At 45.2% G+C, this 25,000-nt stretch overlaps 46 non-coding genes and 10 pseudogenes across 46 annotated transcripts; all 56 read left to right on the top strand.

The window, feature by feature from the left end:
• The first annotated feature begins 366 nt into the window (after nt 1-366).
• LOC142928016 (5S ribosomal RNA) lies at nt 367-485 on the top strand (annotated as a pseudogene).
• A 432-nt stretch (nt 486-917) lies between these two features.
• LOC142927318 (5S ribosomal RNA) lies at nt 918-1,036 on the top strand. The gene has a single exon (XR_012944243.1). It is a non-coding gene; the product is annotated as a 5S ribosomal RNA (ribosomal RNA).
• Nucleotides 1,037-1,287: 251 nt separating this feature from the next.
• LOC142926271 (5S ribosomal RNA) lies at nt 1,288-1,406 on the top strand. Its single transcript, XR_012943196.1, has one exon. It is a non-coding gene; the product is annotated as a 5S ribosomal RNA (ribosomal RNA).
• Nucleotides 1,407-1,833: 427 nt separating this feature from the next.
• LOC142927815 (5S ribosomal RNA) lies at nt 1,834-1,952 on the top strand. The gene has a single exon (XR_012944739.1). It is a non-coding gene; the product is annotated as a 5S ribosomal RNA (ribosomal RNA).
• Nucleotides 1,953-2,204: 252 nt separating this feature from the next.
• LOC142925781 (5S ribosomal RNA) lies at nt 2,205-2,323 on the top strand. Its single transcript, XR_012942704.1, has one exon. It is a non-coding gene; the product is annotated as a 5S ribosomal RNA (ribosomal RNA).
• A 251-nt stretch (nt 2,324-2,574) lies between these two features.
• On the top strand, nt 2,575-2,693 carry LOC142925780 (5S ribosomal RNA). Its single transcript, XR_012942703.1, has one exon. It is a non-coding gene; the product is annotated as a 5S ribosomal RNA (ribosomal RNA).
• A 252-nt stretch (nt 2,694-2,945) lies between these two features.
• LOC142927526 (5S ribosomal RNA) lies at nt 2,946-3,064 on the top strand. Its single transcript, XR_012944450.1, has one exon. It is a non-coding gene; the product is annotated as a 5S ribosomal RNA (ribosomal RNA).
• A 431-nt stretch (nt 3,065-3,495) lies between these two features.
• On the top strand, nt 3,496-3,614 carry LOC142926438 (5S ribosomal RNA). Its single transcript, XR_012943363.1, has one exon. It is a non-coding gene; the product is annotated as a 5S ribosomal RNA (ribosomal RNA).
• A 252-nt stretch (nt 3,615-3,866) lies between these two features.
• Nucleotides 3,867-3,985, top strand: LOC142926488 (5S ribosomal RNA). The gene has a single exon (XR_012943413.1). It is a non-coding gene; the product is annotated as a 5S ribosomal RNA (ribosomal RNA).
• A 431-nt stretch (nt 3,986-4,416) lies between these two features.
• LOC142927184 (5S ribosomal RNA) lies at nt 4,417-4,535 on the top strand. The gene has a single exon (XR_012944109.1). It is a non-coding gene; the product is annotated as a 5S ribosomal RNA (ribosomal RNA).
• Nucleotides 4,536-4,787: 252 nt separating this feature from the next.
• LOC142925778 (5S ribosomal RNA) lies at nt 4,788-4,906 on the top strand. The gene has a single exon (XR_012942701.1). It is a non-coding gene; the product is annotated as a 5S ribosomal RNA (ribosomal RNA).
• Nucleotides 4,907-5,159: 253 nt separating this feature from the next.
• Nucleotides 5,160-5,278, top strand: LOC142928292 (5S ribosomal RNA; annotated as a pseudogene).
• Nucleotides 5,279-5,709: 431 nt separating this feature from the next.
• Nucleotides 5,710-5,828, top strand: LOC142926105 (5S ribosomal RNA). Its single transcript, XR_012943030.1, has one exon. It is a non-coding gene; the product is annotated as a 5S ribosomal RNA (ribosomal RNA).
• A 427-nt stretch (nt 5,829-6,255) lies between these two features.
• LOC142926437 (5S ribosomal RNA) lies at nt 6,256-6,374 on the top strand. Its single transcript, XR_012943362.1, has one exon. It is a non-coding gene; the product is annotated as a 5S ribosomal RNA (ribosomal RNA).
• A 252-nt stretch (nt 6,375-6,626) lies between these two features.
• LOC142926487 (5S ribosomal RNA) lies at nt 6,627-6,745 on the top strand. The gene has a single exon (XR_012943412.1). It is a non-coding gene; the product is annotated as a 5S ribosomal RNA (ribosomal RNA).
• Nucleotides 6,746-7,176: 431 nt separating this feature from the next.
• On the top strand, nt 7,177-7,295 carry LOC142927183 (5S ribosomal RNA). The gene has a single exon (XR_012944108.1). It is a non-coding gene; the product is annotated as a 5S ribosomal RNA (ribosomal RNA).
• A 252-nt stretch (nt 7,296-7,547) lies between these two features.
• On the top strand, nt 7,548-7,666 carry LOC142925777 (5S ribosomal RNA). The gene has a single exon (XR_012942700.1). It is a non-coding gene; the product is annotated as a 5S ribosomal RNA (ribosomal RNA).
• Nucleotides 7,667-7,919: 253 nt separating this feature from the next.
• On the top strand, nt 7,920-8,038 carry LOC142928387 (5S ribosomal RNA; annotated as a pseudogene).
• A 428-nt stretch (nt 8,039-8,466) lies between these two features.
• Nucleotides 8,467-8,585, top strand: LOC142926104 (5S ribosomal RNA). The gene has a single exon (XR_012943029.1). It is a non-coding gene; the product is annotated as a 5S ribosomal RNA (ribosomal RNA).
• A 252-nt stretch (nt 8,586-8,837) lies between these two features.
• On the top strand, nt 8,838-8,956 carry LOC142926793 (5S ribosomal RNA). The gene has a single exon (XR_012943717.1). It is a non-coding gene; the product is annotated as a 5S ribosomal RNA (ribosomal RNA).
• Nucleotides 8,957-9,192: 236 nt separating this feature from the next.
• Nucleotides 9,193-9,309, top strand: LOC142928495 (5S ribosomal RNA; annotated as a pseudogene).
• Nucleotides 9,310-9,561: 252 nt separating this feature from the next.
• LOC142928048 (5S ribosomal RNA) lies at nt 9,562-9,680 on the top strand (annotated as a pseudogene).
• A 431-nt stretch (nt 9,681-10,111) lies between these two features.
• On the top strand, nt 10,112-10,230 carry LOC142926884 (5S ribosomal RNA). Its single transcript, XR_012943808.1, has one exon. It is a non-coding gene; the product is annotated as a 5S ribosomal RNA (ribosomal RNA).
• Nucleotides 10,231-10,482: 252 nt separating this feature from the next.
• On the top strand, nt 10,483-10,601 carry LOC142926534 (5S ribosomal RNA). Its single transcript, XR_012943458.1, has one exon. It is a non-coding gene; the product is annotated as a 5S ribosomal RNA (ribosomal RNA).
• A 431-nt stretch (nt 10,602-11,032) lies between these two features.
• LOC142928015 (5S ribosomal RNA) lies at nt 11,033-11,151 on the top strand (annotated as a pseudogene).
• Nucleotides 11,152-11,583: 432 nt separating this feature from the next.
• LOC142927317 (5S ribosomal RNA) lies at nt 11,584-11,702 on the top strand. Its single transcript, XR_012944242.1, has one exon. It is a non-coding gene; the product is annotated as a 5S ribosomal RNA (ribosomal RNA).
• Nucleotides 11,703-11,953: 251 nt separating this feature from the next.
• Nucleotides 11,954-12,072, top strand: LOC142926270 (5S ribosomal RNA). The gene has a single exon (XR_012943195.1). It is a non-coding gene; the product is annotated as a 5S ribosomal RNA (ribosomal RNA).
• A 427-nt stretch (nt 12,073-12,499) lies between these two features.
• Nucleotides 12,500-12,618, top strand: LOC142927814 (5S ribosomal RNA). The gene has a single exon (XR_012944738.1). It is a non-coding gene; the product is annotated as a 5S ribosomal RNA (ribosomal RNA).
• Nucleotides 12,619-12,870: 252 nt separating this feature from the next.
• LOC142926828 (5S ribosomal RNA) lies at nt 12,871-12,989 on the top strand. The gene has a single exon (XR_012943752.1). It is a non-coding gene; the product is annotated as a 5S ribosomal RNA (ribosomal RNA).
• Nucleotides 12,990-13,240: 251 nt separating this feature from the next.
• On the top strand, nt 13,241-13,359 carry LOC142925776 (5S ribosomal RNA). Its single transcript, XR_012942699.1, has one exon. It is a non-coding gene; the product is annotated as a 5S ribosomal RNA (ribosomal RNA).
• A 252-nt stretch (nt 13,360-13,611) lies between these two features.
• Nucleotides 13,612-13,730, top strand: LOC142927525 (5S ribosomal RNA). The gene has a single exon (XR_012944449.1). It is a non-coding gene; the product is annotated as a 5S ribosomal RNA (ribosomal RNA).
• A 432-nt stretch (nt 13,731-14,162) lies between these two features.
• LOC142926486 (5S ribosomal RNA) lies at nt 14,163-14,281 on the top strand. The gene has a single exon (XR_012943411.1). It is a non-coding gene; the product is annotated as a 5S ribosomal RNA (ribosomal RNA).
• A 431-nt stretch (nt 14,282-14,712) lies between these two features.
• Nucleotides 14,713-14,831, top strand: LOC142927181 (5S ribosomal RNA). Its single transcript, XR_012944106.1, has one exon. It is a non-coding gene; the product is annotated as a 5S ribosomal RNA (ribosomal RNA).
• A 252-nt stretch (nt 14,832-15,083) lies between these two features.
• On the top strand, nt 15,084-15,202 carry LOC142925775 (5S ribosomal RNA). Its single transcript, XR_012942698.1, has one exon. It is a non-coding gene; the product is annotated as a 5S ribosomal RNA (ribosomal RNA).
• A 253-nt stretch (nt 15,203-15,455) lies between these two features.
• On the top strand, nt 15,456-15,574 carry LOC142927523 (5S ribosomal RNA). The gene has a single exon (XR_012944447.1). It is a non-coding gene; the product is annotated as a 5S ribosomal RNA (ribosomal RNA).
• Nucleotides 15,575-16,005: 431 nt separating this feature from the next.
• On the top strand, nt 16,006-16,124 carry LOC142927296 (5S ribosomal RNA). The gene has a single exon (XR_012944221.1). It is a non-coding gene; the product is annotated as a 5S ribosomal RNA (ribosomal RNA).
• A 427-nt stretch (nt 16,125-16,551) lies between these two features.
• Nucleotides 16,552-16,670, top strand: LOC142926436 (5S ribosomal RNA). Its single transcript, XR_012943361.1, has one exon. It is a non-coding gene; the product is annotated as a 5S ribosomal RNA (ribosomal RNA).
• A 252-nt stretch (nt 16,671-16,922) lies between these two features.
• LOC142926485 (5S ribosomal RNA) lies at nt 16,923-17,041 on the top strand. Its single transcript, XR_012943410.1, has one exon. It is a non-coding gene; the product is annotated as a 5S ribosomal RNA (ribosomal RNA).
• Nucleotides 17,042-17,472: 431 nt separating this feature from the next.
• Nucleotides 17,473-17,591, top strand: LOC142928523 (5S ribosomal RNA; annotated as a pseudogene).
• Nucleotides 17,592-18,019: 428 nt separating this feature from the next.
• On the top strand, nt 18,020-18,138 carry LOC142926103 (5S ribosomal RNA). The gene has a single exon (XR_012943028.1). It is a non-coding gene; the product is annotated as a 5S ribosomal RNA (ribosomal RNA).
• A 252-nt stretch (nt 18,139-18,390) lies between these two features.
• On the top strand, nt 18,391-18,509 carry LOC142926792 (5S ribosomal RNA). The gene has a single exon (XR_012943716.1). It is a non-coding gene; the product is annotated as a 5S ribosomal RNA (ribosomal RNA).
• A 431-nt stretch (nt 18,510-18,940) lies between these two features.
• On the top strand, nt 18,941-19,059 carry LOC142926883 (5S ribosomal RNA). Its single transcript, XR_012943807.1, has one exon. It is a non-coding gene; the product is annotated as a 5S ribosomal RNA (ribosomal RNA).
• Nucleotides 19,060-19,311: 252 nt separating this feature from the next.
• Nucleotides 19,312-19,430, top strand: LOC142926791 (5S ribosomal RNA). The gene has a single exon (XR_012943715.1). It is a non-coding gene; the product is annotated as a 5S ribosomal RNA (ribosomal RNA).
• Nucleotides 19,431-19,681: 251 nt separating this feature from the next.
• Nucleotides 19,682-19,800, top strand: LOC142925931 (5S ribosomal RNA). The gene has a single exon (XR_012942855.1). It is a non-coding gene; the product is annotated as a 5S ribosomal RNA (ribosomal RNA).
• Nucleotides 19,801-20,052: 252 nt separating this feature from the next.
• Nucleotides 20,053-20,171, top strand: LOC142927524 (5S ribosomal RNA). The gene has a single exon (XR_012944448.1). It is a non-coding gene; the product is annotated as a 5S ribosomal RNA (ribosomal RNA).
• Nucleotides 20,172-20,602: 431 nt separating this feature from the next.
• LOC142926102 (5S ribosomal RNA) lies at nt 20,603-20,721 on the top strand. The gene has a single exon (XR_012943027.1). It is a non-coding gene; the product is annotated as a 5S ribosomal RNA (ribosomal RNA).
• A 431-nt stretch (nt 20,722-21,152) lies between these two features.
• Nucleotides 21,153-21,271, top strand: LOC142926825 (5S ribosomal RNA). Its single transcript, XR_012943749.1, has one exon. It is a non-coding gene; the product is annotated as a 5S ribosomal RNA (ribosomal RNA).
• A 252-nt stretch (nt 21,272-21,523) lies between these two features.
• LOC142926484 (5S ribosomal RNA) lies at nt 21,524-21,642 on the top strand. The gene has a single exon (XR_012943409.1). It is a non-coding gene; the product is annotated as a 5S ribosomal RNA (ribosomal RNA).
• A 427-nt stretch (nt 21,643-22,069) lies between these two features.
• LOC142927352 (5S ribosomal RNA) lies at nt 22,070-22,188 on the top strand. Its single transcript, XR_012944277.1, has one exon. It is a non-coding gene; the product is annotated as a 5S ribosomal RNA (ribosomal RNA).
• A 252-nt stretch (nt 22,189-22,440) lies between these two features.
• Nucleotides 22,441-22,559, top strand: LOC142926789 (5S ribosomal RNA). Its single transcript, XR_012943713.1, has one exon. It is a non-coding gene; the product is annotated as a 5S ribosomal RNA (ribosomal RNA).
• A 251-nt stretch (nt 22,560-22,810) lies between these two features.
• On the top strand, nt 22,811-22,929 carry LOC142926524 (5S ribosomal RNA). The gene has a single exon (XR_012943448.1). It is a non-coding gene; the product is annotated as a 5S ribosomal RNA (ribosomal RNA).
• A 427-nt stretch (nt 22,930-23,356) lies between these two features.
• Nucleotides 23,357-23,477, top strand: LOC142928425 (5S ribosomal RNA; annotated as a pseudogene).
• Nucleotides 23,478-23,729: 252 nt separating this feature from the next.
• On the top strand, nt 23,730-23,848 carry LOC142928426 (5S ribosomal RNA; annotated as a pseudogene).
• A 251-nt stretch (nt 23,849-24,099) lies between these two features.
• On the top strand, nt 24,100-24,218 carry LOC142927545 (5S ribosomal RNA). The gene has a single exon (XR_012944469.1). It is a non-coding gene; the product is annotated as a 5S ribosomal RNA (ribosomal RNA).
• Nucleotides 24,219-24,470: 252 nt separating this feature from the next.
• Nucleotides 24,471-24,589, top strand: LOC142927665 (5S ribosomal RNA). The gene has a single exon (XR_012944588.1). It is a non-coding gene; the product is annotated as a 5S ribosomal RNA (ribosomal RNA).
• Nucleotides 24,590-24,842: 253 nt separating this feature from the next.
• On the top strand, nt 24,843-24,961 carry LOC142928367 (5S ribosomal RNA; annotated as a pseudogene).
• Nucleotides 24,962-25,000: the final 39 nt, after the last annotated feature.

The following is a 25,000-nucleotide window of genomic DNA, read 5'->3' as shown; positions in this document are numbered from 1 at the left end:
AATTTCACGTCGATATGGTGTACTGCATTGGGATGAATATTTTTTGTAATATAATGTTTGATGCCACTCTTTCGTTGCTCAACCAGGAGCTCAGAAACATGTCCCTGCAGAATGGGCTAGTAGGACAAGTCTCTGCGCTGTCTATTACTGATTTTCTACACCCAACAGCACGAGATTTCACTTCGTTAAAGTATTGAAAGGGGACGGTCGGACGGACGGACACATTAATCTATTGCAGGCTGGTACACTCAGTTTACAACTTCGTTTCTACCAGTATAAAGGTTTTTTGAGCGATAACCTCCAGAAGTATAGTTGAATGTTGATTGTTTAATACATCTGAATGTGCGACAGGTCTTTCCAAGCATGGCATACGCCCATATCACCCTGAATGCGCCCGATCTCATCTGAGCTCGGAAGCTAAGCACGGTCGAGTCTGGTTAGTACTTGCATGGGAGACTGCCTGGGAATACCAGGTGTTGTAGGCTTTTGTATATTTTGATCTGGATGGCACGCTTTTTACACTTCGACTCATGCAGTGAGTGCACCTGTCAATTTCACGTCGATATGGTGTACTGCATTGGGATGAATATTTTCTTGTAAAATAATGTTTGATGCCACTCTTTCGGGGCTCAACCAGGAGCTCAGAAACAGGTCCCTGCAGAGTGGGCTGCTAGGACAAGTCTCTACGCTGTCTATTACTGATTTTATGCACCCAACAGCACGAGATTTCACTTCGTTAAAGTATTGAAAGGGGACGGACGGACGGACGGACACATTAATCTATTGCAGGCTGGTACACTCAGTTTACAACTTCGTTTCTACCAGTATAAAGGTTTTTTGAGCGATGACCTCCAGAAGTATAGATGAATGTTGATTTTTTAATACATCTGAATGTGCGACAGGTCTTTCCAAGCATGGCCTACGACCATCTCACCCTGAATGCGCCCGATCTCGTCTGATCTCGGAAGCTAAGCATGGTCGAGCCTGGTTAGTACTTGGATGGGAGACTGCCTGGGAATACCAGGTGTTGAAGGCTTTGTATTGTTGTATCTGGATGGGTCGCTTTTTACACTTCGACTCATCCAGTTAGTGCACCTGCCAATTTCACGTCGATATGGTGTACTGCATTGGGATCAATATTTTTTGTAAAATACTGTTTGATGCCACTCTTTCGGGGCTAAACCAGGAGCTCAGAATAAACGTTTTCACGAGCGATGACCTCCAGGAGTATAGTTTAATGTTGATTGTTTTATACATATGAGTGTTCGACAGGTCTCTGCAAGCACGGCCTACGACCATATCACCCTGAATGCGCCCGATCTCGTCTGATCTCGGAAGCTAAGCATGGTCGAGCCTGGTTAGTACTTGGATGGGAGACTGCCTGGGAATACCAGGTGTTGTAGGATTTTGCATTGTTGTATCTGGATGGGTCGCTTTTTACACTTCGCCTCATCAAGTGAGTGCACCTGCCAATTTCACGTCGATATGGTGTCCTGCATTGGGATCAATATTTTTTGTAATATAATGTTTTATGCCACTCTTTCGGGGCTCAACCAGGAGCTCAGAAACAGGTCCCTGCAGAGTGGGCTGGTAGGACAAGTCTCTGCGCTGTCTATTACTGAATTTATACACCCAACAGCACGAGATTTCACTTCGTTAAAGTATTGAAAGGGGACGGACGGACGGACACATTAATCTATTGCAGGCTGGTACACTCAGTTAACAACTTCGTTTCTACCAATATAAAGGTTTTTTGAGGGATGACCTCCAGAAGTATAGTTGAATGTTGATTGTTTAATACATCTGAATGTGCGACAGGTCTTTCCAAGCATGGCCTACGACCATCTCACCATGAATGCGCCCGATCTCGTCTGATCTCGGAAGCCAAGCAGAGTTGAGCCTGTTTAGTACTTGGATGGGAGACTGCCTGGGAATACCAGGTGTTGTAGGCTTTTGCATTGTTGTATCTGGATGGGTCGCTTTTTACACTTCGACTCATCCAGTTAGTGCACCTGCCAATTTCACGTCGATATGGTGTACTGCATTGGGATCAAAATTTTTTGCAAAATACTGTTTGATGCCACTCTTTCGGGGCTAAACCAGGAGCTCAGAATAAACGTTTTCACGAGCGATGACCTCCAGGAGTATAGTTGAATGTTGATTGTTTTATACATGTGAGTGTTCGACAGGTCTCTGCAAGCACGGCCTACGACCATATCACCCTGAATGCGCCCGATCTCGTCTGATCTCGGAAGCTAAGCATGGTCGAGCCTGATTAGTACTTGGATGGGAGACTGCCTGGGAATACCAGGTGTTGTAGGCTTTTGCATTGTTGTATCTGGATGGGTCGCTTTTTAGACTTCGACTCATCCAGTTAGTGCACCTGTCAATTTCACGTCGATATGGTGTACTGCATTGGGATGAATATTTTTTGTAAATTACTGTTTGATGCCACTCTTTCGGGGCTAAACCAGGAGCTCAGATTAAAGGTTTTATGAGCGATGACCTCCAGGAGTATAGTTGAATGTTGATTGTTTTATACATCTGAATGTGCGACAGGTCTTTCCAAGCATGGCCTACGACCATATCACCCTGAATGCGCCCGATCTCGTCTGATCTCGGAAGCTAAGCATGGTCGAGCCTGATTAGTACTTGGATGGGAGACTGCCTGGGAATACCAGGTGTTGTAGGCTTTTGCATTGTTGTATCTGGATGGGTCGCTTTTTAGACTTCGACTCATCCAGTGAGTGCACGTGCCAATTTCACGTCGATATGGTGTACTGCATTGGGATCAATATTTTCTCAAAAAATAATGTTTGATGCCACTCTTTCGGGGCTCAACCAGGAGCTCAGAATAAATGTTTTATGAGCTACGACCTCCAGAAGTATAGTTGAATGTTGATTGTTTTATACATCTGAATGTGCGACAGGTCTTTCCAAGCATGGCTTACGACCATCTCACCCTGAATGCGCCCGATCTCGTCTGATCTCGGAAGCTAAGCAGAGTCGAGCCTGGTTAATACTTGGATGGGAGACTGCCTGGGAATACCAGGTGTTGTAGGCTTTTGCAATGTTGTATCTGCATGGGTCGCTTTTTACAATTCGACTCATCCAGTGAGTGCACCTGCCAATTTCACGTCGATATGGTGTACTGCATTGGGATCAATATTTTTGGTAATATAATGTTTGATGCCACTCTTTCGGGGCTCAACCAGGAGCTCAGAAACAGGTCCCTGCAGAGTGGGCTGGTAGGACAAGTCTCTGCGCTGTCTATTACTGATTTTATACACCCAACAGCACGAGATTTCACTTCATTAAAGTATTGAAAGGGGACGGACGGACGGACGGACACATTAATCTATTGCAGGCTGGTACACTCAGTTTACAACTTCGTTTCTACCAATATAAAGGTTTTTTGAGCGATGACCTCCAGAAGTATAGTTGAATGTTGATTGTTTTATACATATGAGTGTTCGACAGGTCTCTGCAAGCACGGCCTACGACCATATCACCCTGAATGCGCCCGATCTCGTCTGATCTCGGAAGCTAAGCATGGTCGAGCCTGGTTAGTACATGGATGGGAGACTGCCTGGGAATACCAGGTGTTGTAGGCTTTTGCATTGTTGTATGTGGATGGGTCGATTTTTACACTTCGACTCATCCAGTTAGTGCACCTGCCAATTTCACGTCGATATGGTGTACTGCATTGGGATCAATATTTTTTGTAAAATACTGTTTGATGCCACTCTTTCGGGGCTAAACCAGGAGCTCAGAATAAACGTTTTCACGAGCGATGACCTCCAGGAGTATAGTTGAATGTTGATTGTTTTATACATATGAGTGTTCGACAGGTCTTTTCAAGCACGGCCTACGACCATATCACCCTGAATGCGACCGATCTCGTCTGATCTCGGAAGCTAAGCATGGTCGAGCCTGGTTAGTACTTGGATGGGAGACTGCCTGGGAATACCAGGTGTTGTAGGCTTTTGCATTGTTGTATCTGGATGGGTCGCTTTTTCCACTTCGACTCATCCAGTGAGTGCACCTGCCAATTTCACGTCGAAATGGTGTACTGCATTGGGATCAATATTTTTTGTAATATAATGTTTGATGCCACTCTTTCGTTGCTCAACCAGGAGCTCAGAAACAGGTCCCTGCAGAATGGGCTAGTAGGACAAGTCTCTGCGCTGTCTATTACTGATTTTCTACACCCAACAGCACGAGATTTCACTTTGTTAAAGTATTGAAAGGGGACGGTCGGACGGACGGACACATTAATCTATTGCAGGCTGGTACACTCAGTTTACAACTTCGTTTCTACCAGTATAAAGGTTTTTTGAGCGATAACCTCCAGAAGTATAGTTGAATGTTGATTGTTTAATACATCTGAATGTGCGACAGGTCTTTCCAAGCATGGCCTACGCCCATATCACCCTGAATGCGCCCGATCTCATCTGATCTCGGAAGCTAAGCACGGTCGAGTCTGGTTAGTACTTGCATGGGAGACTGCCTGGGAATACCAGGTGTTGTAGGCTTTTGTATATTTGGATCTGGATGGCACGTTTTTTACACTTCGACTCATGCAGTGAGTGCACCTGTCAATTTCACGTCGATATGGTGTACTGCATTGGGATGAATATTTTCTTGTAAATTACTGTTTGATGCCACTCTTTCGGGGCTAAACCAGGAGCTCAGATTAAAGGTTTTATGAGCGATGACCTCCAGGAGTATAGTTGAATGTTGATTGTTTTATACATCTGAATGTGCGACAGGTCTTTCCAAGCATGGCCTACGACCATATCACCCTGAATGCGCCCGATCTCGTCTGATCTCGGAAGCTAAGCATGGTCGAGCCTGATTAGTACTTGGATGGGAGACTGCCTGGGAATACCAGGTGTTGTAGGCTTTTGCATTGTTGTATCTGGATGGGTCGCTTTTTAGACTTCGACTCATCCAGTGAGTGCACGTGCCAATTTCACGTCGATATGGTGTACTGCATTGGGATCAATATTTTCGTCAAAAAATAATGTTTGATGCCACTCTTTCGGGGCTCAACCAGGAGCTCAGAATAAATGTTTTATGAGCGACGACCTCCAGAAGTATAGTTGAATGTTGATTGTTTTATACATCTGAATGTGCGACAGGTCTTTCCAAGCATGGCTTACGACCATCTCACCCTGAATGCGCCCGATCTCGTCTGATCTCGGAAGCTAAGCAGAGTCGAGCCTGGTTAAAACTTGGATGGGAGACTGCCTGGGAATACCAGGTGTTGTAGGCTTTTGCAATGTTGTATCTGCATGGGTCGCTTTTTACAATTCGACTCATCCAGTGAGTGCACCTGCCAATTTCACGTCGATATGGTGTACTGCATTGGGATCAATATTTTTTGTAATATAATGTTTGATGCCACTCTTTCGGGGCTCAACCAGGAGCTCAGAAACAGGTCCCTGCAGAGTGGGCTGCTAGGACAAGTCTCTGCGCTGTCTATTACTGATTTTATGCACCCAACAGCACGAGATTTCACTTCGTTAAAGTATTGAAAGGGGACGGATGGACGGACGGACACATTAATCTATTGCAGGCTGGTACACTCAGTTTACAACTTCGTTTCTACCAGTATAAAGGTTTTTTGAGCGATGACCTCCAGAAGTATAGATGAATGTTGATTTTTTAATACATCTGAATGTGCGACAGGTCTTTCCAAGCATGGCCTACGACCATCTCACCCTGAATGCGCCCGATCTCGTCTGATCTCGGAAGCTAAGCAGAGTCGAGCCTGGTTAGTACTTGGATGGGAGACTGCCTGGGAATACCAGGTGTTGTAGGCTTTTGCATTGTTGTATCTGGATGGGTCGCTTTTTACACTTCGACTCATCCAGTGAGTGCACGTGCCAATTTCACGTCGATATGGTGTACTGCATTGGGATCAATATTTTTTGTAATATAATGTTTCATGCCACTCTTTCGGGGCTCAACCAGGAGCTCAGAAACAGGTCCCTGCAGAGTGGGCTGGTAGGACAAGTCTCTGCGCTGTCTATTACTGATTTTATACACCCAACAGCACGAGATTTCACTTCATTAAGGTATTGAAAGGGGACGGACGGACGGACACATTAATCTATTGCAGGCTGGTACACTCAGTTTACAACTTCGTTTCTACCAATATAAAGGTTTTTTGAGCGATGACCTCCAGAAGTATAGTTGAATGTTGATTGTTTTATACATATGAGTGTTCGACAGGTCTCTGCAAGCACGGCCTACGACCATATCACCCTGAATGCGCCCGATCTCGTCTGATCTCGGAAGCTAAGCATGGTCGAGCCTGGTTAGTACATGGATGGGAGACTGCCTGGGAATACCAGGTGTTGTAGGCTTTTGCATTGTTGTATGTGGATGGGTCGATTTTTACACTTCGACTCATCCAGTTAGTGCACCTGCCAATTTCACGTCGATATGGTGTACTGCATTGGGATCAATATTTTTTGTAAAATACTGTTTGATGCCACTCTTTCGGGGCTAAACCAGGAGCTCAGAATAAACGTTTTCACGAGCGATGACCTCCAGGAGTATAGTTGAATGTTGATTGTTTTATACATATGAGTGTTCGACAGGTCTTTTCAAGCACGGCCTACGACCATATCACCCTGAATGCGACCGATCTCGTCTGATCTCGGAAGCTAAGCATGGTCGAGCCTGGTTAGTACTTGGATGGGAGACTGCCTGGGAATACCAGGTGTTGTAGGCTTTTGCATTGTTGTATCTGGATGGGTCGCTTTTTCCACTTCGACTCATCCAGTGAGTGCACCTGCCAATTTCACGTCGATATGGTGTACTGCATTGGGATCAATATTTTTTGTAATATAATGTTTGATGCCACTCTTTCGTTGCTCAACCAGGAGCTCAGAAACAGGTCCCTGCAGAATGGGCTAGTAGGACAAGTCTCTGCGCTGTCTATTACTGATTTTCTACACCCAACAGCACGAGATTTCACTTCGTTAAAGTATTGAAAGGGGACGGTCGGACGGACGGACACATTAATCTATTGCAGGCTGGTACACTCAGTTTACAACTTCGTTTCTACCAGTATAAAGGTTTTTTGAGCGATAACCTCCAGAAGTATAGTTGAATGTTGATTGTTTAATACATCTGAATGTGCGACAGGTCTTTCCAAGCATGGCCTACGCCCATATCACCCTGAATGCGCCCGATCTCATCTGATCTCGGAAGCTAAGCACGGTCGAGTCTGGTTAGTACTTGCATGGGAGACTGCCTGGGAATACCAGGTGTTGTAGGCTTTTGTATATTTGGATCTGGATGGCACGTTTTTTACACTTCGACTCATGCAGTGAGTGCACCTGTCAATTTCACGTCGATATGGTGTACTGCATTGGGATGAATATTTTCTTGTAAATTACTGTTTGATGCCACTCTTTCGGGGCTAAACCAGGAGCTCAGATTAAAGGTTTTATGAGCGATGACCTCCAGGAGTATAGTTGAATGTTGATTGTTTTATACATCTGAATGTGCGACAGGTCTTTCCAAGCATGGCCTACGACCATATCACCCTGAATGCGCCCGATCTCGTCTGATCTCGGAAGCTAAGCATGGTCGAGCCTGATTAGTACTTGGATGGGAGACTGCCTGGGAATACCAGGTGTTGTAGGCTTTTGCATTGTTGTATCTGGATGGGTCGCTTTTTAGACTTCGACTCATCCAGTGAGTGCACGTGCCAATTTCACGTCGATATGGTGTACTGCATTGGGATCAATATTTTCGTCAAAAAATAATGTTTGATGCCACTCTTTCGGGGCTCAACCAGGAGCTCAGAATAAATGTTTTATGAGCGACGACCTCCAGAAGTATAGTTGAATGTTGATTGTTTTATACATCTGAATGTGCGACAGGTCTTTCCAAGCATGGCCTACGCCCATATCACCCTGAATGCGCCTGATCTCATCTGATTTCGGAAGCTAAGCACGGTCGAGTCTGGTTAGTACTTGCATGGCAGACTGCCTGGGAATACCAGGTGTTGTAGGCTTTTGTATATTTGGATCTGGATGGCACGCTTTTTACACTTCGACTCATGCAGTGAGTGCACCTGTCAATTTCACGTCGATATGGTGTACTGCATTGGGATGAATATTTTCTTGTAAAATAATGTTTGATGCCACTCTTTCGGGGCTCAACCAGGAGCTCAGAAACAGGTCCCTGCAGAGTGGGCTGCTAGGACAAGTCTCTACGCTGTCTATTACTGATTTTATGCACCCAACAGCACGAGATTTCACTTTGTTAAAGTATTGAAAGGGGACGGACGGACGGACACATTAATCTATTGCAGGCTGGTACACTCAGTTTACAACTTCGTTTCTACCAGTATAAAGGTTTTTTGAGCGATGACCTCCAGAAGTATAGATGAATGTTGATTTTTTAATACATCTGAATGTGCGACAGGTATTTCCAAGCATGGCCTACGACCATCTCACCCTGAATGCGCCCGATCTCGTCTGATCTCGGAAGCTAAGCAGAGTCGAGCCTGGTTAGTACTTGGATGGGAGACTGCCTGGGAATACCAGGTGTTGTAGGCTTTTGCATTGTTGTATCTGGATGGGTCGCTTTTTACACTTCGACTCATCCAGTTAGTGCACCTGCCAATTTCACGTCGATATGGTGTACTGCATTGGGATCAATATGTTTTGTAAAATAGTGTTTGATGCCACTCTTTCGGGGCTAAACCAGGAGCTCAGAATAAACGTTTTCACGAGCGATGACCTCCAGGAGTATAGTTGAATGTTGATTATTTTATACATATGAATGTTCGACAGGTCTCTGCAAGCAGGACTTACGACCATATCACCCTGAATGCGCCCGATCTCGTCTGATCTCGGAAGCTAAGCATGGTCGAGCCTGATTAGTACTTGGATGGGAGACTGCCTGGGAATACCAGGTGTTGTAGGCTTTTGCATTGTTGTATCTGGATGTGTCGCTTTTTACACTTCGACTCATCCAGTGAGTGCACGTGCCAATTTCACGTCGATATGGTGTACTACTTTGGGATCAATATTTTTTGTAAAATACTGTTTGATGCCACTCTTTCGGGGCTAAACCAGGAGCTCAGAATAAAGGTTTTATGAGTGATGACCTCCAGAAGTATAGTTGAATGTTGATTGTTTTATACATCTGAATGTGCGACAGGTCTTTCCATATCACCCTGAATGCGCCCGATCTCGTCTGATCTCGGAAGCTAAGCATGGTCGAGCCTGATTAGTACTTGGATGGGAGACTGCCTGGGAATACCAGGTGTTGTAGGCTTTTGCATTGTTGTATCTGGATGGGTCGCTTTTTAGACTTCGACTCAGCCAGTGAGTGCACGTGCCAATTTCACGTCGATATGGTGTACTGCATTGGGATCAATATTTTCTCAAAAAATAATGTTTGATGCCACTCTTTCGGGGCTCAACCAGGAGCTCAGAATAAATGTTTTATGAGCGACGACCTCCAGAAGTATAGTTGAATGTTGATTGTTTTATACATCTGAACGTGCGACAGGTCTTTCCAAGCATGGCTTACGACCATCTCACCCTGAATGCGCGCGATCTCGTCTGATCTCGGAAGCTAAGCAGAGTCGAGCCTGGTTAATACTTGGATGGGAGACTGCCTGGGAATACCAGGTGTTGTAGGCTTTTGCAATGTTGTATCTGCATGGGTCGCTTTTTACAATTCGACTCATCCAGTGAGTGCACCTGCCAATTTCACGTCGATATGGTGTACTGCATTGGGATCAATATTTTTTGTAATATAATGTTTGATGCCACTCTTTCGGGGCTCAACCAGGAGCTCAGAAACAGGTCCCTGCAGAGTGGGCTGCTAGGACAAGTCTCTGCGCTGTCTATTACTGATTTTATGCACCCAACAGCACGAGATTTCACTTCGTTAAAGTATTGAAAGGGGACGGATGGACGGACGGACACATTAATCTATTGCAGGCTGGTACACTCAGTTTACAACTTCGTTTCTACCAGTATAAAGGTTTTTTGAGCGATGAACCCCAGAAGTATAGATGAATGTTGATTTTTTAATACATCTGAATGTGCGACAGGTCTTTCCAAGCATGGTCTACGATCATCTCACCCTGAATGCGCCCGATCTCGTCTGATCTCGGAAGCTAAGCAGAGTCGAGCCTGGTTAGTACTTGGATGGGAGACTGCCTGGGAATACCAGGTGTTGTAGGCTTTTGCATTGTTGTATCTGGATGGGTCGCTTTTTACACTTCGACTCATCCAGTTAGTGCACCTGCCAATTTCACGTCGATATGGTGTACTGCATTGGGATCAATATGTTTTGTAAAATAGTGTTTGATGCCACTCTTTCGGGGCTAAACCAGGAGCTCAGAATAAACGTTTTCACGAGCGATGACCTCCAGGAGTATAGTTGAATGTTGATTATTTTATACATATGAATGTTCGACAGGTCTCTGCAAGCAGGACTTACGACCATATCACCCTGAATGCGCCCGATCTCGTCTGATCTCGGAAGCTAAGCATGGTCGAGCCTGGTTAGTACTTGGATGGGAGACTGCCTGGGAATACCAGGTGTTGTAGGCTTTTGCATTGTTGTATCTGGATGGGTCGCTTTTTCCACTTCGACTCATCCAGTGAGTGCACCTGCCAATTTCACGTCGATATGGTGTATTGCATTGGGATCAATATTTTTTGTAATATAATGTTTGATGCCACTCTTTCGTTGCTCAACCAGGAGCTCAGAAACATGTCCCTGCAGAATGGGCTAGTAGGACAAGTCTCTGCGCTGTCTATTACTGATTTTCTACACCCAACAGCACGAGATTTCACTTCGTTAAAGTATTGAAAGGGGACGGTCGGACGGACGGACACATTAATCTATTGCAGGCTGGTACACTCAGTTTACAACTTCGTTTCTACCAGTATAAAGGTTTTTTGAGCGATAACCTCCAGAAGTATAGTTGAATGTTGATTGTTTAATACATCTGAATGTGCGACAGGTCTTTCCAAGCATGGCATACGCCCATATCACCCTGAATGCGCCCGATCTCATCTGAGCTCGGAAGCTAAGCACGGTCGAGTCTGGTTAGTACTTGCATGGGAGACTGCCTGGGAATACCAGGTGTTGTAGGCTTTTGTATATTTTGATCTGGATGGCACGCTTTTTACACTTCGACTCATGCAGTGAGTGCACCTGTCAATTTCACGTCGATATGGTGTACTGCATTGGGATGAATATTTTCTTGTAAAATAATGTTTGATGCCACTCTTTCGGGGCTCAACCAGGAGCTCAGAAACAGGTCCCTGCAGAGTGGGCTGCTAGGACAAGTCTCTACGCTGTCTATTACTGATTTTATGCACCCAACAGCACGAGATTTCACTTCGTTAAAGTATTGAAAGGGGACGGACGGACGGACGGACACATTAATCTATTGCAGGCTGGTACACTCAGTTTACAACTTCGTTTCTACCAGTATAAAGGTTTTTTGAGCGATGACCTCCAGAAGTATAGATGAATGTTGATTTTTTAATACATCTGAATGTGCGACAGGTCTTTCCAAGCATGGCCTACGACCATCTCACCCTGAATGCGCCCGATCTCGTCTGATCTCGGAAGCTAAGCATGGTCGAGCCTGGTTAGTACTTGGATGGGAGACTGCCTGGGAATACCAGGTGTTGAAGGCTTTGTATTGTTGTATCTGGATGGGTCGCTTTTTACACTTCGACTCATCCAGTTAGTGCACCTGCCAATTTCACGTCGATATGGTGTACTGCATTGGGATCAATATTTTTTGTAAAATACTGTTTGATGCCACTCTTTCGGGGCTAAACCAGGAGCTCAGAATAAACGTTTTCACGAGCGATGACCTCCAGGAGTATAGTTTAATGTTGATTGTTTTATACATATGAGTGTTCGACAGGTCTCTGCAAGCACGGCCTACGACCATATCACCCTGAATGCGCCCGATCTCGTCTGATCTCGGAAGCTAAGCATGGTCGAGCCTGGTTAGTACTTGGATGGGAGACTGCCTGGGAATACCAGGTGTTGTAGGATTTTGCATTGTTGTATCTGGATGGGTCGCTTTTTACACTTCGCCTCATCAAGTGAGTGCACCTGCCAATTTCACGTCGATATGGTGTCCTGCATTGGGATCAATATTTTTTGGAATATAATGTTTTATGCCACTCTTTCGGGGCTCAACCAGGAGCTCAGAAACAGGTCCCTGCAGAGTGGGCTGGTAGGACAAGTCTCTGCGCTGTCTATTACTGAATTTATACACCCAACAGCACGAGATTTCACTTCGTTAAAGTATTGAAAGGGGACGGACGGACGGACACATTAATCTATTGCAGGCTGGTACACTCAGTTAACAACTTCGTTTCTACCAATATAAAGGTTTTTTGAGGGATGACCTCCAGAAGTATAGTTGAATGTTGATTGTTTAATACATCTGAATGTGCGACAGGTCTTTCCAAGCATGGCCTACGACCATCTCACCATGAATGCGCCCGATCTCGTCTGATCTCGGAAGCCAAGCAGAGTTGAGCCTGTTTAGTACTTGGATGGGAGACTGCCTGGGAATACCAGGTGTTGTAGGCTTTTGCATTGTTGTATCTGGATGGTTCGCTTTTTACACTTCGACTCATCCAGTTAGTGCACCTGCCAATTTCACGTCGATATGGTGTACTGCATTGGGATCAAAATTTTTTGCAAAATACTGTTTGATGCCACTCTTTCGGGGCTAAACCAGGAGCTCAGAATAAACGTTTTCACGAGCGATGACCTCCAGGAGTATAGTTGAATGTTGATTGTTTTATACATGTGAGTGTTCGACAGGTCTCTGCAAGCACGGCCTACGACCATATCACCCTGAATGCGCCCGATCTCGTCTGATCTCGGAAGCTAAGCATGGTCGAGCCTGGTTAGTACTTGGATGGGAGACTGCCTGGGAATGCCAGGTGTTGTAGGGTTTTGCATTGTTGTATCTGGATGGGTCGCTTTTTACACTTCGACTCATCCAGTTAGTGCACCTGTCAATTTCACGTCGATATGGTGTACTGCATTGGGATGAATATTTTTTGTAAATTACTGTTTGATGCCACTCTTTCGGGGCTAAACCAGGAGCTCAGATTAAAGGTTTTATGAGCGATGACCTCCAGGAGTATAGTTGAATGTTGATTGTTTTATACATCTGAATGTGCGACAGGTCTTTCCAAGCATGGCCTACGACCATATCACCCTGAATGCGCCCGATCTCGTCTGATCTCGGAAGCTAAGCATGGTCGAGCCTGATTAGTACTTGGATGGGAGACTGCCTGGGAATACCAGGTGTTGTAGGCTTTTGCATTGTTGTATCTGGATGGGTCGCTTTTTAGACTTCGACTCATCCAGTGAGTGCACGTGCCAATTTCACGTCGATATGGTGTACTGCATTGGGATCAATATTTTCTCAAAAAATAATGTTTGATGCCACTCTTTCGGGGCTCAACCAGGAGCTCAGAATAAATGTTTTATGAGCTACGACCTCCAGAAGTATAGTTGAATGTTGATTGTTTTATACATCTGAATGTGCGACAGGTCTTTCCAAGCATGGCTTACGACCATCTCACCCTGAATGCGCCCGATCTCGTCTGATCTCGGAAGCTAAGCAGAGTCGAGCCTGGTTAATACTTGGATGGGAGACTGCCTGGGAATACCAGGTGTTGTAGGCTTTTGCAATGTTGTATCTGCATGGGTCGCTTTTTACAATTCGACTCATCCAGTGAGTGCACCTGCCAATTTCACGTCGATATGGTGTACTGCATTGGGATCAATATTTTTGGTAATATAATGTTTGATGCCACTCTTTCGGGGCTCAACCAGGAGCTCAGAAACAGGTCCCTGCAGAGTGGGCTGCTAGGACAAGTCTCTGCGCTGTCTATTACTGATTTTATGCACCCAACAGCACGAGATTTCACTTCGTTAAAGTATTGAAAGGGGACGGATGGACGGACGGACACATTAATCTATTGCAGGCTGGTACACTCAGTTTACAACTTCGTTTCTACCAGTATAAAGGTTTTTTGAGCGATGACCTCCAGAAGTATAGATGAATGTTGATTTTTTTAATACATCTGAATGTGCGACAGGTCTTTCCAAGCATGGCCTACGACCATATCACCCTGAATGCGACCGATCTCGTCTGATCTCGGAAGCTAAGCATGGTCGAGCCTGGTTAGTACTTGGATGGGAGACTGCCTGGGAATACCAGGTGTTGTAGGCTTTTGCATTGTTGTATCTGGATGGGTCGCTTTTTCCACTTCGACTCATCCAGTGAGTGCACCTGCCAATTTCACGTCGAAATGGTGTACTGCATTGGGATCAATATTTTTTGTAATATAATGTTTGATGCCACTCTTTCGTTGCTCAACCAGGAGCTCAGAAACAGGTCCCTGCAGAATGGGCTAGTAGGACAAGTCTCTGCGCTGTCTATTACTGATTTTCTACACCCAACAGCACGAGATTTCACTTTGTTAAAGTATTGAAAGGGGACGGTCGGACGGACGGACACATTAATCTATTGCAGGCTGGTACACTCAGTTTACAACTTCGTTTCTACCAGTATAAAGGTTTTTTGAGCGATAACCTCCAGAAGTATAGTTGAATGTTGATTGTTTAATACATCTGAATGTGCGACAGGTCTTTCCAAGCATGGCCTACGCCCATATCACCCTGAATGCGCCCGATCTCATCTGATCTCGGAAGCTAAGCACGGTCGAGTCTGGTTAGTACTTGCATGGGAGACTGCCTGGGAATACCAGGTGTTGTAGGCTTTTGTATATTTGGATCTGGATGGCACGTTTTTTACACTTCGACTCATGCAGTGAGTGCACCTGTCAATTTCACGTCGATATGGTGTACTGCATTGGGATGAATATTTTCTTGTAAATTACTGTTTGATGCCACTCTTTCGGGGCTAAACCAGGAGCTCAGATTAAAGGTTTTATGAGCGATGACCTCCAGGAGTATAGTTGAATGTTGATTGTTTTATACATCTGAATGTGCGACAGGTCTTTCCAAGCATGGCCTACGACCATATCACCCTGAATGCGCCCGATCTCGTCTGATCTCGGAAGCTAAGCATGGTCGAGCCTGATTAGTACTTGGATGGGAGACTGCCTGGGAATACCAGGTGTTGTAGGCTTTTGCATTGTTGTATCTGGATGGGTCGCTTTTTAGACTTCGACTCATCCAGTGAGTGCACGTGCCAATTTCACGTCGATATGGTGTACTGCATTGGGATCAATATTTTCGTCAAAAAATAATGTTTGATGCCACTCTTTCGGGGCTCAACCAGGAGCTCAGAATAAATGTTTTATGAGCGACGACCTCCAGAAGTATAGTTGAATGTTGATTGTTTTATACATCTGAATGTGCGACAGGTCTTTCCAAGCATGGCTTACGACCATCTCACCCTGAATGCGCCCGATCTCGTCTGATCTCGGAAGCTAAGCATGGTCGAGCCTGGTTAGTACATGGATGGGAGACTGCCTGGGAATACCAGGTGTTGTAGGCTTTTGCATTGTTGTATGTGGATGGGTCGATTTTTACACTTCGACTCATCCAGTTAGTGCACCTGCCAATTTCACGTCGATATGGTGTACTGCATTGGGATCAATATTTTTTGTAAAATACTGTTTGATGCCACTCTTTCGGGGCTCAACCAGGAGCTCAGAAACAGGTCCCTGCAGAGTGGGCTGCTAGGACAAGTCTCTGCGCTGTCTATTACTGATTTTATGCACCCAACAGCACGAGATTTCACTTCGTTAAAGTATTGAAAGGGGACGGATGGACGGACGGACACATTAATCTATTGCAGGCTGGTACACTCAGTTTACAACTTCGTTTCTACCAGTATAAAGGTTTTTTGAGCGATGACCTCCAGAAGTATAGATGAATGTTGATTTTTTAATACATCTGAATGTGCGACAGGTCTTTCCAAGCATGGCCTACGACCATCTCACCCTGAATGCGCCCGATCTCGTCTGATCTCAGAAGCTAAGCAGAGTCGAGCCTGGTTAGTACTTGGATGGGAGACTGCCTGGGAATACCAGGTGTTGTAGGCTTTTGCATTGTTGTATCTGGATGGGTCGCTTTTTACACTTCGACTCATCCAGTGAGTGCACGTGCCAATTTCACGTCGATATGGTGTACTGCATTGGGATCAATATTTTTTGTAATATAATGTTTCATGCCACTCTTTCGGGGCTCAACCAGGAGCTCAGAAACAGGTCCCTGCAGAGTGGGCTGGTAGGACAAGTCTCTGCGCTGTCTATTACTGATTTTATACACCCAACAGCACGAGATTTCACTTCATTAAGGTATTGAAAGGGGACGGACGGACGGACACATTAATCTATTGCAGGCTGGTACACTCAGTTTACAACTTCGTTTCTACCAATATAAAGGTTTTTTGAGCGATGACCTCCAGAAGTATAGTTGAATGTTGATTGTTTTATACATATGAGTGTTCGACAGGTCTCTGCAAGCACGGCCTACGACCATATCACCCTGAATGCGCCCGATCTCGTCTGATCTCGGAAGCTAAGCATGGTCGAGCCTGGTTAGTACATGGATGGGAGACTGCCTGGGAATACCAGGTGTTGTAGGCTTTTGCATTGTTGTATGTGGATGGGTCGATTTTTACACTTCGACTCATCCAGTTAGTGCACCTGCCAATTTCACGTCGATATGGTGTACTGCATTGGGATCAATATTTTTTGTAAAATACTGTTTGATGCCACTCTTTCGGGGCTAAACCAGGAGCTCAGAATAAACGTTTTCACGAGCGATGACCTCCAGGAGTATAGTTGAATGTTGATTGTTTTATACATATGAGTGTTCGACAGGTCTTTTCAAGCACGGCCTACGACCATATCACCCTGAATGCGACCGATCTCGTCTGATCTCGGAAGCTAAGCATGGTCGAGCCTGGTTAGTACTTGGATGGGAGACTGCCTGGGAATACCAGGTGTTGTAGGCTTTTGCATTGTTGTATCTGGATGGGTCGCTTTTTCCACTTCGACTCATCCAGTGAGTGCACCTGCCAATTTCACGTCGATATGGTGTACTGCATTGGGATCAATATTTTTTGTAATATAATGTTTGATGCCACTCTTTCGTTGCTCAACCAGGAGCTCAGAAACAGGTCCCTGCAGAATGGGCTAGTAGGACAAGTCTCTGCGCTGTCTATTACTGATTTTCTACACCCAACAGCACGAGATTTCACTTCGTTAAAGTATTGAAAGGGGACGGTCGGACGGACGGACACATTAATCTATTGCAGGCTGGTACACTCAGTTTACAACTTCGTTTCTACCAGTATAAAGGTTTTTTGAGCGATAACCTCCAGAAGTATAGTTGAATGTTGATTGTTTAATACATCTGAATGTGCGACAGGTCTTTCCAAGCATGGCCTATGCCCATATCACCCTGAATGCGCCTTATCTCATCTGATTTCGGAAGCTAAGCACGGTCGAGTCTGGTTAGTACTTGCATGGGAGACTGCCTGGGAATACCAGGTGTTGTAGGCTTTTGTATATTTGGATCTGGATGGCACGCTTTTTACACTTCGACTCATGCAGTGAGTGCACCTGTCAATTTCACGTCGATATGGTGTACTGCATTGGGATGAATATTTTCTTGTAAAATAATGTTTGATGCCACTCTTTCGGGGCTCAACCAGGAGCTCAGAAACAGGTCCCTGCAGAGTGGGCTGCTAGGACAAGTCTCTACGCTGTCTATTACTGATTTTATGCACCCAACAGCACGAGATTTCACTTTGTTAAAGTATTGAAAGGGGACGGACGGACGGACACATTAATCTATTGCAGGCTGGTACACTCAGTTTACAACTTCGTTTCTACCAGTATAAAGGTTTTTTGAGCGATGACCTCCAGAAGTATAGATGAATGTTGATTTTTTAATACATCTGAATGTGCGACAGGTCTTTCCAAGCATGGCCTACGACCATCTCACCCTGAATGCGCCCGATCTCGTCTGATCTCGGAAGCTAAGCAGAGTCGAGCCTGGTTAGTACTTGGATGGGAGACTGCCTGGGAATACCAGGTGTTGTAGGCTTTTGCATTGTTGTATCTGGATGGGTCGCTTTTTACACTTCGACTCATCCAGTTAGTGCACCTGCCAATTTCACGTCGATATGGTGTACTGCATTGGGATCAATATGTTTTGTAAAATAGTGTTTGATGCCACTCTTTCGGGGCTAAACCAGGAGCTCAGAATAAACGTTTTCACGAGCGATGACCTCCAGGAGTATAGTTGAATGTTGATTATTTTATACATATGAATGTTCGACAGGTCTCTGCAAGCAGGACTTACGACCATATCACCCTGAATGCGCCCGATCTCGTCTGATCTCGGAAGCTAAGCATGGTCGAGCCTGATTAGTACTTGGATGGGAGACTGCCTGGGAATACCAGGTGTTGTAGGCTTTTGCATTGTTGTATCTGGATGGGTCGCTTTTTAGACTTCGACTCATCCAGTGAGTGCACGTGCCAATTTCACGTCGATATGGTGTACTGCATTGGGATCAATATTTTTTGTAATATAATGTTTGATGCCACTCTTTCGGGGCTCAACCAGGAGCTCAGAAACAGGTCCCTGCAGAGTGGGCTGCTAGGACAAGTCTCTGCGCTGTCTATTACTGATTTTATGCACCCAACAGCACGAGATTTCACTTCGTTAAAGTATTGAAAGGGGACGGATGGACGGACGGACACATTAATCTATTGCAGGCTGGTACACTCAGTTTACAACTTCGTTTCTACCAGTATAAAGGTTTTTTGAGCGATGAACCCCAGAAGTATAGATGAATGTTGATTTTTTAATACATCTGAATGTGCGACAGGTCTTTCCAAGCATGGTCTACGATCATCTCACCCTGAATGCGCCCGATCTCGTCTGATCTCGGAAGCTAAGCAGAGTCGAGCCTGGTTAGTACTTGGATGGGAGACTGCCTGGGAATACCAGGTGTTGTAGGCTTTTGCATTGTTGTATCTGGATGGGTCGCTTTTTACACTTCGACTCATCCAGTTAGTGCACCTGCCAATTTCACGTCGATATGGTGTACTGCATTGGGATCAATATGTTTTGTAAAATAGTGTTTGATGCCACTCTTTCGGGGCTAAACCAGGAGCTCAGAATACACGTTTTCACGAGCGATGACCTCCAGGAGTATAGTTGAATGTTGATTATTTTATACATATGAATGTTCGACAGGTCTCTGCAAGCAGGACTTACGACCATATCACCCTGAATGCGCCCGATCTCGTCTGATCTCGGAAGCTAAGCATGGTCGAGCCTGATTAGTACTTGGATGGGAGACTGCCTGGGAATACCAGGTGTTGTAGGCTTTTGCATTGTTGTATCTGGATGTGTCGCTTTTTACACTTCGACTCATCCAGTGAGTGCACGTGCCAATTTCACGTCGATATGGTGTACTGCTTTGGGATCAATATTTTTTGTAAAATACTGTTTGATGCCACTCTTTCGGGGCTAAACCAGGAGCTCAGAATAAAGGTTTTATGAGTGATGACCTCCAGAAGTATAGTTGAATGTTGATTGTTTTATACATCTGAATGTGCGACAGGTCTTTCCAAGCATGGCCTATGACCATATCACCCTGAATGCGCCCGATCTCGTCTGATCTCGGAAGCTAAGCATGGTCGAGCCTGATTAGTACTTGGATGGGAGACTGCCTGGGAATACCAGGTGTTGTAGGCTTTTGCATTGTTGTATCTGGATGGGTCGCTTTTTAGACTTCGACTCATCCAGTGAGTGCACGTGCCAATTTCACGTCGATATGGTGTACTGCATTGGGATCAATATTTTCTCAAAAAATAATGTTTGATGCCACTCTTTCGGGGCTCAACCAGGAGCTCAGAATAAATGTTTTATGAGCGACGACCTCCAGAAGTATAGTTGAATGTTGATTGTTTTATACATCTGAACGTGCGACAGGTCTTTCCAAGCATGGCTTACGACCATCTCACCCTGAATGCGCCCGATCTCGTCTGATCTCGGAAGCTAAGCAGAGTCGAGCCTGGTTAATACTTGGATGGGAGACTGCCTGGGAATACCAGGTGTTGTAGGCTTTTGCAATGTTGTATCTGCATGGGTCGCTTTTTACAATTCGACTCATCCAGTGAGTGCACCTGCCAATTTCACGTCGATATGGTGTACTGCATTGGGATCAATATTTTTTGTAATATAATGTTTGATGCCACTCTTTCGGGGCTCAACCAGGAGCTCAGAAACAGGTCCCTGCAGAGTGGGCTGCTAGGACAAGTCTCTGCGCTGTCTATTACTGATTTTATGCACCCAACAGCACGAGATTTCACTTCGTTAAAGTATTGAAAGGGGACGGATGGACGGACGGACACATTAATCTATTGCAGGCTGGTACACTCAGTTTACAACTTCGTTTCTACCAGTATAAAGGTTTTTTGAGCGATGAACCCCAGAAGTATAGATGAATGTTGATTTTTTAATACATCTGAATGTGCGACAGGTCTTTCCAAGCATGGCCTACGACCATCTCACCCTGAATGCGCCCGATCTCGTCTGATCTCGGAAGCTAAGCAGAGTCGAGCCTGGTTAGTACTTGGATGGGAGACTGCCTGGGAATACCAGGTGTTGTAGGCTTTTGCATTGTTGTATCTGGATGGGTCGCTTTTTACACTTCGACTCATCCAGTGAGTGCACGTGCCAATTTCACGTCGATATGGTGTACTGCATTGGGATCAATATTTTTTGTAATATAATGTTTGATGTCACTCTTTCGGGGCTCAACCAGGAGCTCAGAAACAGGTCCCTGCAGAGTGGGCTGGTAGGACAAGTCTCTGCGCTGTCTATTACTGATTTTATACACCCAACAGCACGAGATTTCACTTCATTAAAGTATTGAAAGGGGACGGACGGACGGACGGACACATTAATCTATTGCAGGCTGGTACACTCAGTTTACAACTTCGTTTCTACCAATATAAAGGTTTTTTGAGCGATGACCTCCAGAAGTATAGTTGAATGTTGATTGTTTTATACATATGAGTGTTCGACAGGTCTCTGCAAGCACGGCCTACGACCATATCACCCTGAATGCGCCCGATCTCGTCTGATCTCGGAAGCTAAGCATGGTCGAGCCTGGTTAGTACATGGATGGGAGACTGCCTGGGAATGCCAGGTGTTGTAGGCTTTTGCATTGTTGTATGTGGATGGGTCGATTTTTACACTTCGACTCATCCAGTTAGTGCACCTGCCAATTTCACGTCGATATGGTGTACTGCATTGGGATCAATATTTTTTGTAAAATACTGTTTGATGCCACTCTTTCGGGGCTAAACCAGGAGCTCAGAATAAACGTTTTCACGAGCGATGACCTCCAGGAGTATAGTTGAATGTTGATTGTTTTATACATATGAGTGTTCGACAGGTCTTTTCAAGCACGGCCTACGACCATATCACCCTGAATGCGACCGATCTCGTCTGATCTCGGAAGCTAAGCATGGTCGAGCCTGGTTAGTACTTGGATGGGAGACTGCCTGGGAATACCAGGTGTTGTAGGCTTTTGCATTGTTGTATCTGGATGGGTCGCTTTTTCCACTTCGACTCATCCAGTGAGTGCACCTGCCAATTTCACGTCGATATGGTGTACTGCATTGGGATGAATATTTTTTGTAATATAATGTTTGATGCCACTCTTTCGGGGCTCAACCAGGAGCTCAGAAACAGGTCCCTGCAGAGTGGGCTGCTAGGACAAGTCTCTACGCTGTCTATTACTGATTTTATGCACCCAACAGCACGAGATTTCACTTTGTTAAAGTATTGAAAGGGGACGGACGGACGGACACATTAATCTATTGCAGGCTGGTACACTCAGTTTACAACTTCGTTTCTACCAGTATAAAGGTTTTTTGAGCGATGACCTCCAGAAGTATAGATGAATGTTGATTTTTTAATACATCTGAATGTGCGACAGGTCTTTCCAAGCATGGCCTACGACCATCTCACCCTGAATGCGCCCGATCTCGTCTGATCTCGGAAGCTAAGCATGGTCGATCCTGATTAGTACTTGGATGGGAGACTGCCTGGGAATACCAGGTGTTGTAGGCTTTTGCATTGTTGTATCTGGATGGGTCGCTTTTTACACTTCGACTCATCCAGTTAGTGCACCTGCCAATTTCACGTCGATATGGTGTACTGCATTGGGATCAATATGTTTTGTAAAATAGTGTTTGATGCCACTCTTTCGGGGCTAAACCAGGAGCTCAGAATAAACGTTTTCACGAGCGATGACCTCCAGGAGTATAGTTGAATGTTGATTATTTTATACATATGAGTGTTCGACAGGTCTCTGCAAGCAGGACTTACGACCATATCACCCTGAATGCGCCCGATCTCGTCTGATCTCGGAAGCTAAGCATGGTCGAGCCTGATTAGTACTTGGATGGGAGACTGCCTGGGAATACCAGGTGTTGTAGGCTTTTGCATTGTTGTATCTGGATGTGTCGCTTTTTACACTTCGACTCATCCAGTGAGTGCACGTGCCAATTTCACGTCGATATGGTGTACTGCTTTGGGATCAATATTTTTTGTAAAATACTGTTTGATGCCACTCTTTCGGGGCTAAACCAGGAGCTCAGAATAAAGGTTTTATGAGTGATGACCTCCAGAAGTATAGTTGAATGTTGATTGTTTTATACATCTGAATGTGCGACAGGTCTTTCCAAGCATGGCCTACGACCATATCACCCTGAATGCGCCCGATCTCGTCTGATCTCGGAAGCTAAGCAGAGTCGAGCCTGGTTAGTACTTGGATGGGAGACTGCCTGGGAATACCAGGTGTTGTAGGCTTTTGCATTGTTGTATCTGAATGCGTCGCTTTTTACACTTCGACTCATCCAGTTAGTGCACCTGCCAATTTCACGTCGATATGGTGTACTGCATTGGGATCAATATTTTTTGTAAAATATTGTTTGATGCCACTCTTTCTGGGCTCAACCAGGAGCTCAGAAACAGGTCCCTGCAGAGTGGGCTGGTAGGACAAGTCTCTGCGCTGTCTATTACTGATTTTACACACCCAACAGCACGAGATTTCACTTCGTTAAAGTATTGAAAGGGGACGGACGGACGGACACATTAATCTATTGCAGGCTGGTACACTCAGTTTACAACTTCGTTTCTACCAGTATAAAGGTTTTTTGAGCGATGACCTCCAGAAGTATAGTTGAATGTTGATTGTTTAATACATCTGAATGTGCGACAGGTCTTTCCAAGCATGGCCTACGACCATATCACCCTGAATGCGCCCGATCTCATCTGATCTCGGAAGCTAAGCATCGTCGAGTCAGGTTAGTACTTGCATAAGGGAGACTGCCTGGGAATACCAGGTGTTGTAGGCTTTTGTATATTTGGATCTGGATGGCACGCTTTTTACACTTCGACTCATGCAGTGAGTGCACCTGTCAATTTCACGTCGATATGGTGTACTGCATTGGGATGAATATTTTCTTGTAAAATAATGTTTGATGCCACTCTTTCGGGGCTCAACCAGGAGCTCAGATTAAAGGTTTTATGAGCGATGACCTCGAGAAGTATAGTTGAATGTTGATTGTTTTATACATCTGATTGTGCGACAGGTCTTTCCAAGCATGGCTTACGACCATCTCACCCTGAATGCGCCCGATCTCGTCTGATCTCGGAAGCTACGCAAAGTCAAGCCTGGTTAGTACTTGGATGGGAGACTGCCTGGGAATACCAGGTGTTGTAGGCTTTTGCATTGTTGTATCTGGATGGGTCGCTTTTTACACTTCGACTCATCCTGTTAGTGCAACTGCCAATTTCACGTCGAAATGGTGTACTGCATTGGATCAATATTTTTTGTAAAATACTGTTTGATGCCACTCTTTCGGGGCTAAACCAGCAGCTCAGAATAAACGTTTTCATGAGCGATGACCTCCAGGAGTATACTTGAATGTTGATTGTTTTATACATATGAGTGTTCGACAGGTCTCTGCAAGCACGGCCTACGAACATATCACCCTGAATGCGCCCGATCTCGTCTGATCTCGGAAGCTAAGCATGGTCGAGCCTGGTTAGTGCTTGGATGGGAGACTGCCTGGGAATACCAGGTGTTGTAGGCTTTTGCATTGTTGTATCTGGATGGGTCGCTTTTTACACTTCGACTCATCCAGTGAGTGCACCTGCCAATTTCCCGTCGATATGGTGTACTGCATTGGGATGAATATTTTCTTGTAAAATAATGGTTGATGCCACTCTTTCGGGGCTCAACCAGGAGCTCAGAATAAAGGTTTTATGAGCGATGACCTCGAGAAGTATAGTTGAATGTTGATTGTTTTATACATCCGAATGTGCTACAGGTCTTCCCAAGCTTGGCCTACGACCATACCACCCAGAATGCGCCCGATCTCGTCTGATCTCGGAAGCTAAGCAGGGTCGAGCTTGGATAGTACTTGGATGGGAGACTGCCTGGGAATACCAGGTGTTGTAGGATTTTGCATTGTTGTATCTGGATGGGTCGCTTTTTACACTTCGACTCATCCAGTAAGTGCACCTGCCAATTTCACGTCGATATGGTGTACTGCATTGGGATCAATATTTTTTGTAAAATACTGTTTGATGCCACTCTTTCGGGGCTAAACCAGGAGCTCAGAATAAACGTTTTCATCGAGCGATGACCTCCAGAAGTATAGTTGAATGTTGATTGTTTTATACATCTGAATGTGCGACAGGTCTTTCCAAGCATGGCTTACGACCATCCCACCCTGAATGCGCCCGATCTCGTCTGATCTCAGAAGCTAAGCAGAGTCGAGCCTGGTTAATACTTGGATGGGAGACTGCCTGGGAATACCAGGTGTTGTAGGCTTTTGCATTGTTGTATCTGGATGGGTCGCTTTTTACACTT

This window comes from Petromyzon marinus, chromosome 23 (genome assembly GCF_048934315.1).
Source record: "Petromyzon marinus isolate PM22_M1 ecotype Great Lakes invasive population chromosome 23, UKy_Petmar_22M1.pri1.0, whole genome shotgun sequence".
Classification (NCBI taxonomy): domain Eukaryota; kingdom Metazoa; phylum Chordata; class Hyperoartia; order Petromyzontiformes; family Petromyzontidae; genus Petromyzon; species Petromyzon marinus.
Note: the sequence above shows the minus strand (reverse complement) of the source record. Positions and strands in the feature narration are given on the sequence as shown.